Source organism: Nelumbo nucifera, chromosome 7, assembly GCF_055504915.1.
Source record: "Nelumbo nucifera cultivar China Antique chromosome 7, China Antique-T2T, whole genome shotgun sequence".
In the NCBI taxonomy this organism is placed as follows: Eukaryota; Viridiplantae; Streptophyta; class Magnoliopsida; order Proteales; family Nelumbonaceae; genus Nelumbo; species Nelumbo nucifera.
Window position 1 is genome coordinate 25,311,522 of NC_142655.1, and position 15,666 is coordinate 25,327,187.

Below are 15,666 nucleotides of genomic sequence, written 5' to 3' on the forward strand. Positions count from 1 at the left end.
AGAAACCAAATTGTTGAACGAAGATAAAAGAAATACTAAGCATCATGAGACTTTTACAAACAACACAAAGAGAGTAGAAACACCAAAAGGAGGATCGTTTGCCTCCAATGGGTACATGTCTCAAAAAGCCGACTCCTACAACCAAACCGCCAAAGACTTTCTGTGTGGGGGGTTTAAGAGAAGAGAGACAAATTTCCAAGGCAACCCTTGATCCAACATGAATCATTAACTTTTTTGATGTGAAGGTGAAAAGAAGCTTACAGCCTCTGAGCCTCCTGTATCAGAATTGGCTACAACATCTCTTGTATGGTGGAAGATACAGGAAATTCTATCCACATTGGGCAATTTTATCTGTTGTGGCCTTTAATATTTAGGCTACATTTGTTTCAATATAAATTTCATTTGCACTGGTGTAAATGTATGGAAGTGCAAAAGGGCTGAGTGTAAACTCTGGTTTACTTTTGCTTCATATTTGATTTTTTCCTTTTTATTGGTGAGAAGTAAAATAAAGTGACCTTCACTTTACATAAAAGAGAATGGAGGTAGGAGGAGGGCTCTGTGACTAAGAGTATAAACTGAGATGCAAAATTGTAGTTCCTGCTTTATATGAGAAATAATTGAGGTAGGAGGAACGTGGTAAAAATTTACATCAGTTTTTTGGATGCAAAATTTGCATTTCTAATAAGTGCAAAAGAAACAAAAGGTACAAATTTTGTATCAAGTAGGAACACAAATCATAATTGGAAGCAAAGGAAAAGCAAAATTAAATCAAGTGCAAATTTTGCACCTACTCAAGATTTGCATTGTGCAACTTTAATTACAAGTATACAGTGACTTGGCAAGTCACTTCGGCTGGATGGATAGTGGGAACATTGCTGATGTATGACTCTACAATACAACATTAGTTTTTTTTTTTTTTTTGGTTTGTTTCTAATTTATGAATTTTGAATTATCCTCCAAGTGTTAAGATCATTTTGTAAAAGAATAACTTCTTTGTTAAGCTTTTAACACATTAGAAACACCTAACTTGCCTTGCAGGTGGTAATTTTTTATGTTGATGCAATGATATTAAAAATGTGTCCACATTTTAATACATTTTTTTATATTTGTTTAATATGATGAATATATAGCATAAGAGATGTGCTCAAATATCTTCTATAAAATTCCTATATTCTTTACACACTTATGACCAAGGATCAAAATTTCATGTATCAGCCCGTATCGGAGTCTTCCCGATATGCCTCTACAGGGGGTGTTTCGGGTTGGCAAATGGTTCAGAGGGTAGATTGGCGTTAAACCGCCCCCTCTGAACCAGTTTCAAAAAAAAAAAAAACATAAAAAACAGTACTGATACAGGCCGATACGCCCCACCGACGTATTAACCTATATCCATATTTTGAACCTCGCTTATGACTGGCCAAATTGCTTGGGCCGGATAGACACCTAGTGGGAGATGCATTTCTCTACAGTACAACACTAGTTTTTTTTATTTGTTTTCTAATTTATGAGTTTTGAATTATCCTCCAAGTGTTAAGAGCTTTGTGTAAATGAATAACTTCTTTGTTTAACTTTTAACACACCTACCTTGCATGTGGTGATTTTTTTGATAAATTTTGTATGTGGTAATTTTAGACAACGATGACGATGATATTAAACATATGTGTCCAAATTTGTATACAATTTTTATGTGTATGTGTACAAAAATAATTTTCATTTATCACAATTATTTGTTTAATATGACAAATTTATAATATGAGAAATGTGCTAAAATGTCATTTACAAAATTTTTGTATTCTTTTTTAATTTTTTGTGTTTTTATCCTTTTGCAATTTTTGTTATTTAATCATGACATCAAGGCTAAACACATTTGACCTAAAACATACTTTATTTTTTGGCCGACTTCAAAAAGCATGGGATTTATAATGTTAAAAATATGGGATATATATAGATGTAATTGGTAGTTTTTTTTTTTTTTCCAAACTGCAAATTGCATTAATGATAACTAGTCTTGGGCCAAGACTCTTGGCCATACAACTTTGATATAAGAATATGATTAAGAAAGGATAGACAGGAAAACCAAGCCATTGTTGTAGAAAGAGTAAGTGCACACTTAGTTTGAGAAACCGAAATAGAATTGTAGTGAGAAATTAAATAATGCTTATGCAATCTTTATTAATTAACGGTGTGGACAGACCAAGGAGGAGAGGAAGAACTCTCCAACAGAATCTGAGTGATCATTTGGGAGTCGCTTTCAATGTGAATACAAAACACTTGGCATTTCCTACTCACTTTTCTTACCCACTCTCTACCCGTTGTGAATTGGAGCCACACATCTCTTATTCCTACTCACTCTCTACCCACTGTGAATTATTGCCACATATCTCTATTATGAATTAAGAGATGTATGGCTCCAATTCACGGAGGTAGAGAGTGGATAGGAAAAGTGAATAGAAAATCTGGACTCAATACAAAGTCCCAACTCAAGAGCAAATTGGAAGTTCAGAAATAAAGCTGTTGCTTTAACAAATAGCGGTTTACACTGGCTGTGGGCATTGTCCAAGACATAAATTAATTGTTAGAATTATATTGGCGAGAAAAAAAATATCTTAAATATAAAACTTAATGAGATGGAATTAAATAAGGTGAGACGTAATAATTCAAATTACATTTTTTGTCTTACAATTATAGAAGAACTGAATTAAAAAACAGAAGTATTTGTCAAAATGTTTCATACTTATATATTAGTCTAGATATAGATAAAGATAGATATTTATTTCTATAAATTTAAGCAATTATTAATTATTAATTCAGGATTGAATTTAATATACTATTATGCAATTACCCTACTTTTGCGAATCCAAACAAATTTTGAGAGGTTATTATCAACTGTTTAATCAGATCTTTTTTTTCTCCTTTTGAAATTCCAATGCTACTGCCTTCCAAGTCTAACATTTTTTTGACCGGCTACAAGTTTCAATTGTGTTCATATACAATGAAAATATATTGAAGCCAAAATCAAAAAAGCATTTTTGTTTTGGAGAAGATGCAGTGAAAACTTGTTAAACATGTTCCATTTAACCAATTATTTTTGGTTATACATATTAACAAAAAATATTTTCTTCTTAAAATGAATACATTTTCTAGTTGGAACAAGTGGGGAGCATTCGTAGGCTGATCTACCTACTTTTGCCGATGATGTGGACCATTCAACCCATTTATATATTGGGCATGGGCATGGATATATTGAATTCCTTTTGCCAAAATTTGTGAGTTGGGATCTCATCCCAATAGAAAAACCGTCTCAACTCGTTCCAACGTGATTTGTGTTCACACATTTTTCACCATAAAGACTGGGACTCATAATGCATGAGTTGTGCCGATACAGATCATGTTGGAACGTGTTGATTGATTTTTATTGTTGGGAAAAGATCCGGACTCAAAATTTGTTCCATGAATATATCAATATAGAATTGATAGAGGAAAAGGAAAATCTTCTTGGGCTGATATGGCAGTTAATTTTGTTTTGAATATTGCATTTGCCGACACCTCCTAAATGAATGGAAATTTCTCAAATTGACCTTTGGCAATTTCGTTCTATGTTCTATGTTATTTCGAATTTTTAAAATCTTATTGACTCATAAATTAATTGGTTCAATTCCCCGAGCAGTAGAGTCAACAACTTATTGAGTGAGTTGAGCTTTTGAAATTCCAAATATGTAGCTTTCATATCTTAAGAAATTTTGTTTGGATCTTCTGTATCTCATAAACAGTTTCAATTTTCAAATACTTCAACCGTCTCTGGGATTCTCATTTGATCTTTAGGCTGGTTTTTCCAAAGCCTCATAAGGCGATCTTTTGACTGTGTTTGATTAGGGTGGATAGCTAAATTGGATGCCAGGTTCTATCATTTAGCTCCGCTTTGATTAGAACTTGTGAAAATTGAGATTATATTTAAGTAGAGCTGCCAGCGGAGACCAAAACTTGACACTGCAAACGGATCGGATCGAATTTGGTAAGGGCATATCCGATCCAATCTGTTAAGAAAATTTGACTGATCCGAATTCGTCGAATTTTCAAAAGCATGATTTGAATTTATTATCGGATATTCGATTCGAATTTGATTCGATTAGAATTATATTTATATTATGTAATATAAAAAATATATTATATAATAATATATTAAAATATATAATTATATAAATAGTATATAGAATATACATATATAATATATAAATAATAATATTTCATAATTAACAGATCGGATCGGGTTGCAACAGATAGGCTTTTCCGATCTACTTTGTTAGGATCAAGAGGGATATCTGAATCTACCTCTTAATGGATCGGTATCGGATTCGAGTCGGATATGATTTGACTTATTTGCAGCCCTAGATTAGTGATAGTTTAGATTGTTTTATTTTCGGATTTGGATACTTGCGGATATGGTTAGACCTGCTTATTGGTCGAGCTTTGTTTGTATAATAACATAATTGATGGTGCGCAATCCGACTGGTCCAAGCTATCAACGATCTTGCCTCGAGCTGGAGCAGAAGGTGCTTGAAACGGAGGAGGAAGTGAGTAATCTCCGGGGAAGAACCCGGTGAGAATGCTCCGAAGCTCAAGTTAGTATTTTCTCAAAGGAAAGATAAAACCAGATGGCGCAAAGTTATCACATACCTCTCTTCTTGGGGGGAAGGGGGCCTTTTATAACCACTTCGCGCACTCACCCCCAAGCTCCTGTCAGGTCGGGTATGATTACCTCTGTGCTTCTGCCAGTTCGCGTGTCATCACCTCTGCTGGGACAGAACCGCCACTGCTCTCTTTGTCGGAGTCGTCTCTGTAACTGGAGATGGCGGTGGCAGGTGGCCGTTGAAGTGCGGCTATCAAGCGCCAGATCCCAAGTCAATCAGGTGCGTTGCCGCCTCAGGATACGGACTCCTTCGGTGTCAGGTACGATATGGTTGTTCAGTTCGGCGTCCTGGGGGCGAAGTACTGGAGTGGTGTGCGATGTGAAGTCTTGAGTTCGGATAGAGGTGTGGCCCGAACTGCCCTGGGGCGGGCCAGTTCGGGTTGTGGCCCTTTGAGCTCCTCATAAGGCCCAAGGTCAAAGGGAGAGTTCGGGCTCCTTGTGAGGAATTCGGACTGCTGGTTCCTCCTTTCGGAGTTCACGCCTTGGGCGTACTGTTTGTGCCGAGCTGTTGCCTTTGCCACGTGTTGAATGGTTACGAGGTCGGGCCAAATCTTCCTTCATCAATAATACATTCAGGCTCGAGCTTGGGCCTAACCCAACCATCAGACTACATTTTGAGCCCGAGCCTAACCCTCAAATAAAGCATGAACTTGAAACCTGACCAAGAAATTGGGAAAAAAAGATTATCTTCTTTTACTTAGTAACAAAACCAATTCACTTATATTAAAATACCTTCAAACCAAAAAATAATGAAAGCTTTAACTATGGCTCGAAAAAACGAGAAGAGGAACAAAGAAAATAATATATTATATTTTGAAATATATTTTTTTGTTATATTATAAATTACTAGGTCTGGGTCAGGCTTTTTTGAGGAAGCCCAAGTCTGAAGCCCAAGCTCACAAGCCTAAGTTAATGTCCAAGCCCAATAACAACATGCCGGGCTACCTGGCCCCTGGACAGGTCTAGTTGTGGTTCGGGGTGATTATTATTACTAGGCCCAGCCCGGGCCAACATCAACCCACAAATTTCAGGGTAGGGCATGTCCTGTGCGTGCAAGCACATACACATGTTATTAATACAAAATTTATACATTATCTATACATGTTATTACGGGTGGACATGATTTTGGATATTCACAAGTCATTCGGGCTCGGTTTGTAGAAGGCTCAATTTGGCTCGGTCCAAATTAGGGTTGTTCATAAACAATGCCAAACCGACCAAACTGGCCCAATCCAATCTGATTTGGTCAGTTTTTCTTCACCACCTATCAGTTTCGGGTCGTGAAAAGAGATAAAGTGATAATTTGGTTCAGTTTCGATTTTCACACATAAAAACCGAAACCAAATCAAGCCGAACCGGATTAGTTAGTTTCTGATTTCCTAGTATTTTCCTAACTAGGTAATCCCTATCCTAGTTTCTTCTTTCTAATTAGTTACTTATTTTTAACATTAAAGAACAATAAAACATTAGTTAAATGAGAAATACTTTCGTCTTTATAATTGTTTTCATTTTTTGTGTAAGAAATTTTACACCAAAATAGGGTTATTCACAAACAAAGCCAAACCAACCAAACCGACCCTTCATGTTTGGATCAATTTTGCTTAATGGCAAGTCGGTTTCGGTTTGCTCTTTAAGTAACCCAACCACGTTGGATTGGTTGAAAAAAATCTATTAAATTGACCCAACCTGACCTGTAAAGCCCTAATCCAAATTGAGCTTCGGACTAGCTTAAATTGAGCCGAGTTCAAATAGTATAAAGCTTAACAAGGCTAATCAAATTATATATATGATATACAATAAGAAATAAAATACATACATATATTTTATTTAGTTTTTATTATACATATTTTTTTTATATATATAATAAGAAAACACAGCAAGCTGAGTAGGCTTGGTTTACTATCCACCTTGAACCAAGTTGAGCTTGAGTATATAAGCTTTTTGAGTCAAGCTGAATTCAAGTTAGTATTTTTAGGTTGAATTGAACTCAAGTTTGGATGCAAGCCTTATGTTTTTCTACCGAGCCAAGCCGAATAATCTAATATTTGGCCTTATTCGGCTTATATCCACCTCTAATCCTTCATGCTATTTTATATTTTATATAAATGTTAAATATAACACCTAGTACATATTATATTTGATATTTGATATTATATAATGTATAAAAAATTTTAACATTTATTATATGACATAATTATATAAATTTAATATTTTATAATAAAAATTATAGGCTCGGAATCAGGCCTGGCCCGATTACATAGGCTTGAGCCCGGGCTTCTGTTTCAGGTGAAAACTGGGCTTATGTACATTATCCATGAATATGTATGCACATATTATATCTATCTATCTATCTATATATAATGATTCAGTATTCAAGTTAAAAATGATTGACTTTTACTGTATGTAATTTTTTTTTTGAAAAATTTAGCGTTTCTTTACGTTAAGAATAATGAAATGAAATTAGATAAATCTGAATCTGATACGAGACCCCTAGATTTATACTGGATTTGGATCAAGTTTTTACTAATTGGTCCGAATTAGCCCTATCTTTATCCATTCAATTTTATGATTATTTTAGAGCTCTATTTTTTTTTATTATCTCTTTTACTTCAGCACTTCAGCTTAGCTTGTTTGCAGTGTGGATTTCATTTCAATTGGTGCAAATGTATGGGATTACAAATAGGGTGAATGTAAATTTTATTTTATTAGATTTGACTTTATCTTTTTTTGTATGTGAGAAATAAAATGAAATGATTCTCAAATGCAAATTTTGCACTATGGGAGAATTCATTACCCGGTAAATAGGGGTTGGTAAGTTGGTAGGTCACGTGGAAAAGAAAGAAATTCACCTTCATGTTTTGCTATTAGTGGGTTTCATGGAAAAGAATAATTCCTGAATGACTCATTTACCTAGGTAAGTAATACCCTCCTGAGACTTCAATAAATAACTTTCTTGTCGGTTTGGAAAATTACTAAAGTGTGATGGAACAATATTGTCCCTTCAATAATGATCATTTTATGGTTATTATATAATTTTATTTGGGAGAGTATTACCTAAAAAACTCTTGTTCTACGGGATAAATGCATTTACCCAGCTACGTGATTTACCGAAAAATGAATGAGGCTTGCAAATGAGACAAATGTACATTTTGTATCAAGTAAAAGTGCAAACCATAGCTAAAATAAATTGACTCAAAACTAACTAGGTACAAAATTTGTATGCTAATCAAATTAGTACTGCAAACAAAGAGAGCCTTCAAATTATTTTTACCGCCAAGAAAATGCAGCAAAATCGAAGGATCATTAGCCCATCACCTTGAGTAAATTCCATCGACTAATTAAGACCAGGTTTGATAATTGAAAACCGTCGCATGAATTGTCTAAATTCAATTACTTATTGCTTTAATTATCTTTTAATGGACAAAATAGTTCCATATGAAATATTTAATCTGAATGACCACCAATTACAAATCAACTACTTAGCCAGGGTTACATATTTATACGTGTGACATCATCAGGGCCATTGATTTTCTCACCTTGATTACACCCATACCCCAACCCTATATTACCATTCAAACCCACTTAAGAGCAAGAAGCCTGGCCTAAGTCCATGTTTATCTTGGGTTGTGATTGATAGTAATAAATGAATCTGAACTGCAGCATGGGCCATACGAAATTTGAACTGATGTAATATTTAAGGGCAAAACAGTCATCTCAACAACCCATTCTCCATTCAGTAGTTACATAGTTTGCCTCCCACTGAATTGATTATATATCTATCCACCAAAAGAAAAACCAATAAGTAAATTCAGCTCTGCCGTTTAGTAGTTACCAAACAGCCGCTTGGTTCCATTAAATGAGCTGAAAAGAAGTTTGGAGAAGAAAACAATACCATAATTATTAACAGAGAAATATCATCTAATCTATGCTATAATGCTCTTGGGCTAGATAGACGATAGTCTCTGTTGTCTATCTGAACAGAAGTTGATGGTTGATACATGGTCAATCGGGTCGGGTGGTGATGGTCTTCAATGGGAAGATTCGACAACAGTCTATAACCTACCTACCCTCTCACAGAGAGAGAGAGAGAGGGGTTAACAAATTAACAATCTGTAATATTTGAGGGATGTTCAATTCAATTCGCTGAACTAACAATCCTTTAGTGCAGATAGGGCCCCTCAGATGGGAACCAGAGTCTAACTCATGGGACCTACCTCTAATATTTGAGATGGGCCCATTAAGAATCTCCCGCAGCCGCATGGTAGGACTATGGGCTTGGCTTAGGGCCAGGCGGCCAGCCCTTTGTCAGCAGATGTTGAGGACCTCAAAAATAAAATCTACGTTCTCATGATGGAATTTCATGGATTAGAGTTGGTGGGCCTCTGACTAGGGTTTGTTTGGGCATGGCAGTTGGTTCGTTACGTAAACATCTTCTAGAAATAGCTACCCTATAAATAACACCATCTCCACCTACTCTCTCCTTTCCGTGTACATGGCTAATGTGTTCCGTTTTTGTCAAGACTCAACCGAGATTAATTGTCTCTTTTCGCTTGACCCTCCAGTTTTTACCAGTACTGAAATTTCAGGACCTGTTTGGACACCAAAATTACAAATATTTGGAGTCTTCACCGTTGTCGGTAGTTGGAGGGAGCTGCGTTGACAGATTCTAATCAAACAATGGAAGCTCAACGGTCATCTGTTCACACCTCGCAACAAACCTTTTTGTTGCTAGGCTGCATGTACTCGTAGTACTGCCAGCTGCAACTCTGCAAGATTGGAAACTTGGTGAGTTGACTCGTCGAGTCTTCCATGTTGAATCATTTTCTGGGTCTTTTTTATTTTGTACGCGGCATGAAGAATATAATGCCATCGACCAAGGCATGTACTGCCAAGGAACAAGTGAATTCACGGATCCAACTTCACTTTTTGACTCGGACGGGTCATCTATTTCACCAAAGCAAGCTTGGTTTCTTTTCTCCGTCTCGGTTATATCATATATACAAACCTAAACTAACCTACTTGGTCCAACCAATGGAGCCATGATTTGGACCCTGGCTCTGGCCAACCCCTCAGTTGGTTCTGTCTTATTTAGCATTATGGGTGTTAACAGTATTTGAAAATCCAATTTTTAATTCAAATATTCTATTTATTTATTATTTAAGTAATCAAATCGAATTCGAATATGACTTGATTCAATTTAATAAATATTCAAAATTGATCATTATTTAATTCTTATATATAATATATAAAATATTTAAATATTTTATATAATTTATATATTTATACATTTTATATAATAGAACATTTATTTTATATATATTATTAATTACTTAATAATTAATCGATCAATTTGAATCGAATTAAATATTCAAAGATTTAATCGAATTCGAAATGCCACTAATTTTCAATATCAGTTAAATATTGAATTGAATCCAATTGATATTGAATTTTACAATAGTATTCGAATTAGATCCATTTACACCCTACCTGGTACAGGTCTACGTTGTGAGTTGGCACAGATTACTCGTGACCGTGTCAAACTGGGTTTAATCCGCTTCAAAAAACCAAATTAAGGGGATAAGGCTTCCTTTTCCTTTAGGTCGACTTCTGAAATATTCTATTAGTTAATAATAGTTGTGATGATGTCATTGGATTAACGAACATTCAATTCCAGCCGATGGTAGAGGCAGCCACATTGACTTTGGCTGCCCCAGATGTGGGTTAGGAATTAATCTGGGTTCAACTTTGAATTGGACGGCGATCGATTACTCCAGCTGACTGACTGGTGTAGATCCTTGCTAGTACATTGCATCTACTATGGTTGATCAAATTCCTCAAAGAAAATGCTTTCAATTAAAATGAAGAATGTAGAAATTAAATAAAAAAGTAAAAGGCCCAAAGGATATCATCAACACATTAGGTGAACAACATTTTGTTGTCTTATTTGTCCACTTTAATTAATCACGGAGGAACGAGGAAGTCGATAAATTTCTGCTACGTCTCGTCGTGTCTACAAAGTGCATGGACTTTTCATGTGAGAGCAAAGCAGTTGGTGAATAGAGTTTGTCAACTGTGACCATTTTCAGTAGAAAGGGTTGGCCACTTCTCGTGGTTGTCTTAACTCAGAAGTAACTGGTTTTGTTAGGCAGAGGATTTCATGAAAAATAGTGAACGGTATAATGATCACATCAAATCTTATGACCTTATTGGCCTTCAGATATTTTTTAATTAATTTTGGGTGGTTAATCTTTTTCAAGGTTGAAAGTTCTTTTTTGCATTTAATACACCTGGGTGATCTAAGACCTTCTTCTCTCTCTCTCTATATATATATTGTAAGTTAATTCATTAGCATTGAAGAAATTGTGTGGAAAGGGTAAGGTATTTGGATAGGTCATATTACATGTTTGGCAAAATCTATGGTGGTTGTGTAATGGATTAATGATAACTTTGCTTCACATCTTGTTAACACGTCGAACTACATCCTGTTAAATGTGAATTAATGAAAATTAAGATGTTTTTAGTGTGATTGATTGATTAAGATCTAGATTCAATGAGCAGCTAATATCAATGAACAGTAGTTGAACTTTACATGCTTTTCTCCCCCTTGAAATGGAAATTCACGGTTCAGTTAGGCCTTGTTTGGTTGAATTTTCATTCTTTCTCAAAGATGAAATTCTAAAATGGACAAGAATGAGTAAAAATAGGCAGAATGAGAAAATATTGCTATGAACCAAATGCTTTTTTTTTTTAAAAAAATTCTTTTTTTTTTTTCAGACTGACAAGTGTCCTATGTAAAAGTGCTTTGATAAAAGTACTTTCATAAAGGTGCTTTCGTAAAATTACTTTTACAAAAATACTTTTGCAAGTGTTTTTTATAAAAGTACTTCAGTAAAAGTGTTTTTATAGAAGTACTTTCATAAAAATGCTTTTACAACAATGCTTTCATAAAAGTACTTTTATAAAAGCACTTTCGTAAAAGTGCTTTTATAAAAGTACTTCATAAAACTGCTTTTACAAAAAATGCTTTCATAAAAGTACTTTTGTAAAAGTTCTTTCATAAAAGTGCTTTCGTGTAAAAGTTCTTTCATAAAAGTGCTTTCGTGTAAAAGTACTTTTATAAAAGTGTTTTCATAAAAGTGCTTCCATGTTAATCCACTAGTTAACATGGAAGCAGTTTTTTGTAGGCATAATTTCCTCAAAGAAGGAAAATTAGCAAGATGGGGCATGATTATTTTTCATGGCAAGAATTTTGTAACCAAACACTCTAATGCTGTTCATTCTTGCTCATTCTTGCCTAGAATGAGCAAGAATTAAAAGAATGAGGAACATGGCCTAGTTTCTCCTCTTGGTCAATGAAACAAAGAATGCAGGTAATTTTAATATTATAAAACAGAATACCTACCTAGTAATGACTTTGCCCAAGCCAACATTTAGAAAGCTAGAAATTTTAATGGCTGAAGTTGCTGAATTGAATGGCTTATTTTTTTCTCTTTTAGTGGAGAAAATAATTGTATTAAAAAGTTTTTAGTAGTTGTCAACCTAACATACCCTTCAACCATTAAGGCTGAGTTTGGAAGGACTACAAATGCAAATATGTAGAGTGCAAAACCTTGTATTTTGCATTATTTTTATGTATTTGCACAGTAAATATTTGCATTTGTACTCTTTCCAAACTCAGCCTAAGGTTAGGGGTGTCAACGGTATTCGAAAATCCAGTTTTGAATTCGATATTTGACATAATAGAATCGAATTCAGATAATTTAAATATCTAATCGGTTGAATTTGGATATCTTATTCTTACCGAATAGTTAATTGGATTCGAATTCGAATATGACCTGATTCAATTCAATAAATATTCAAATCCAACCTATTTTTTAATTCTTATATATAATATATACAATATTTTATATAATTTATATATAATAATTAAGTTATATAAATAATTTATATATTTATATACTTTATATCAATAAAATATTTATTTTATATATATTTATTAATTATCTGAAATAATTAATTAATTGAATTCGAATCGAATCGAATATTCAAATATTTAATCGGATTCAAATTCAGATATTAATTTTCAATATCCGTCGGATATCGGATTTTCTAATCGGATTTGAATTCGAATATTGCCTGATTCTATTCGAATTTGATCCATTTAAACCCCTACCTAAGGTGTTAATACACACATTAAAATATAAAGCAATAAGTCCTTCAGTTCTGCAGTTCAGCTGTTGTCAAATGGACGTTCTATTTGAGAATACTACTATTGCTCTTTAATTTTGCATTAGAAATACAATGTACAAGGTTTTGTGCTGTATATATTTGTATTTGTTCTTTTCCCAAACTGAGCCTTAATTTAATTTTAGTCATACCAAGCTCGCCGTGGTAGGACCATGGTAAGTATTAGAATCTAGCTTATGATTAATTGACCATGCTGGATTTTCTTTGTTTTTTTATTTTTTTCTGTGGGTTATGTCCTCTCTTGTGTTATCTAATTTTTTATCTGGTAATGATTAATGAAATTTTATGATGGGTATCCCTTCTCTTGGAGTGATTCTCATACCTATAACCCACCAACCCTTTTGGTAGTGGCAGCGATAGGATTTGATCCCAAGTCTCTACTAAAACTAAGGGTAAATGCTTTGGTTAACCAAAACTGTGGGGTATATTTTTGATAATAAACCAGTATTATTAGTTTTTGAAAATCCTCGAACCAAAATCAAATTAGTTTTGGTTTTTGACCAATTCAATTCTTTGGTTTCTTGATTTTTTATATTTATATATATTTTATAAATAAATGTATAAATATATAATCTAGTATATTATAGATAGATAATTATAAATAATATATATATATATATATAATGCATATATGTTTATATATCATATATGATATATATTAAATATATATGTGTGTCTGTATGTATGTATATATATAAAATGTAAACATATATACCAGTTTGTTTAATTAACCACTGATTTTTCTTAGATTTTTCAAAAATGTTGAACCAAAACTGAACTAATCAATTCGTTTAAACACCCATAAGCCCTAGCTAAAACCAGACAGAGGTCGTACCAATTCCATTCATCTATTGGTTCCTAAAGTAAAATTTGGGGTCTAGAGAAATGGTAACATCTATCTACCTTGTTTTTGTGCAAGTATGGTACTTTGATACACCTCTATGTATTGACAGAGGTGTATCAATACTTTAACTGGTGCATGTTTTATTATTTTTAGTTTAATGTATAGTAATAAAAAAAGAAGTCCCTAAATTGATATACCCTTTATTTAATATATCGTATTTATATTTTAAAATTATATACAATTAAATTCAAATACCATATATCATATATTATTAATATTTAATTACATACACGCATAATGTTAAAATGTAAAATTTTAAACGAGAATCCGGTATGGGTTTTTCTTTGAGAAATGAGTGATATGGTCACTTTCATTTTGATAAATCACGATGAATGAACACGAGTGTACAAACTTTTAAAATGCAAAAGAAAAAAAAAATGTCCTTTTCCACTGGGGGATGCGCCACTTTTATAAAAATGGGATGTGTACGAATTTCATCATTTAATCTTATATTGGACCCATTTACTGCACCAGGATCCTATACTTAGATCCGACACATAACCCGTGCCCCAGCCCCACCTAGTATCCGTCATCCGGTGGGGTACCGTACGATCTCCCATGATCCGAATCCGACCTACGAGTTAGATGTCGAGCCAATCATAATACGCCACGTCATCAAATCATGACCCACGTGTATGGAGCGGAGGTGGTGGTATATCACGAATTCACGATCAACTCAGTATTTTACAAAGTACAGAGTCTACAGACGAAAAACATTCGGCGTTGGAGAAGGCGTAACTTCGCCACAAAGCATGCGTTAAACTTGAGCGATGAGGTGTTTTGTCGCTAACCCTCTTGACTATTGAATATTCATGCACGTTTTGAATATCAGACTCGCATCTGCCTCACATTGGGTGCGAGTGAGTCTCCCGTGGTAGGAAACGGCCTAATGCATGGCGACGTGGCAAAACCGTTGTAATGAAAATCATGTCCCTTCTTTGAATAAGCTACCTGTGGAATTTGGGTAAATTGTACACCACGTGGCAAACTGGATGAATAGTAGATTCTTCTGGAAACAGGGAGATCACAGATGTGAACAAATATTCTCACGACCACGTAAGATCATGGGTGAGGTGAGGCCGTGAGGGTGACCCCACCCTCGGTTGACGCCATTTTATTCCCAACCTTCAGCTGGATGGAAATGATATCTCAGCCGTATCAGAAACCCAATCCAATTCTTCGAAGCAAAACGTAGCCTTAATAAAGAAAGGTAATTATCATAATCATGATAATAAAATAATAAAAAATTTCCCTTGAAATGTTCCTAGTCCCTACAATATTCATTCTTCTCTGGTCTTCTCTTTCCTTGCTGTCATAGGCCATGGGTGGAAATGACCATTTCAGGCATTGACCCGGGCGGTTCCTGCTCTCCACCCGGGAAACCAAAAGAAGACAGCAAAACAGCATCCCCATTTCTTTCCAACTTTATTAGAAAAAAATGCATTTTGGGGTGATCGTCTTGACGTGAGGCCAAGTCCAATAACAAGTATAGCACCAAATCATAAAATATATATTAGATGAATGAATAAACTCAAATTTCTTCTTATATTCTCTCGTTTGGTCGTCGTCATTTCTTGATTTTCCCACTTGCCTATCTTCTTTTCCTCACTATACGATTTTCTCATCTACTTAACCATACGACTTCTCTTTGTCTTTTGGATTTTAGCAAGGTGAGGACGGTAGCAGCTGAGAGAGAGAGAGAGAACTCTTTATGCGGTCACGGAGAATCAGAGGAGAATTTCGGTATAACTGGACATATCGTTTCGGGAAGTTTCGGTGGATCAGAAACAACCAAAGAAAGAAACCAAGACAGAGTATAAAGGGAAAA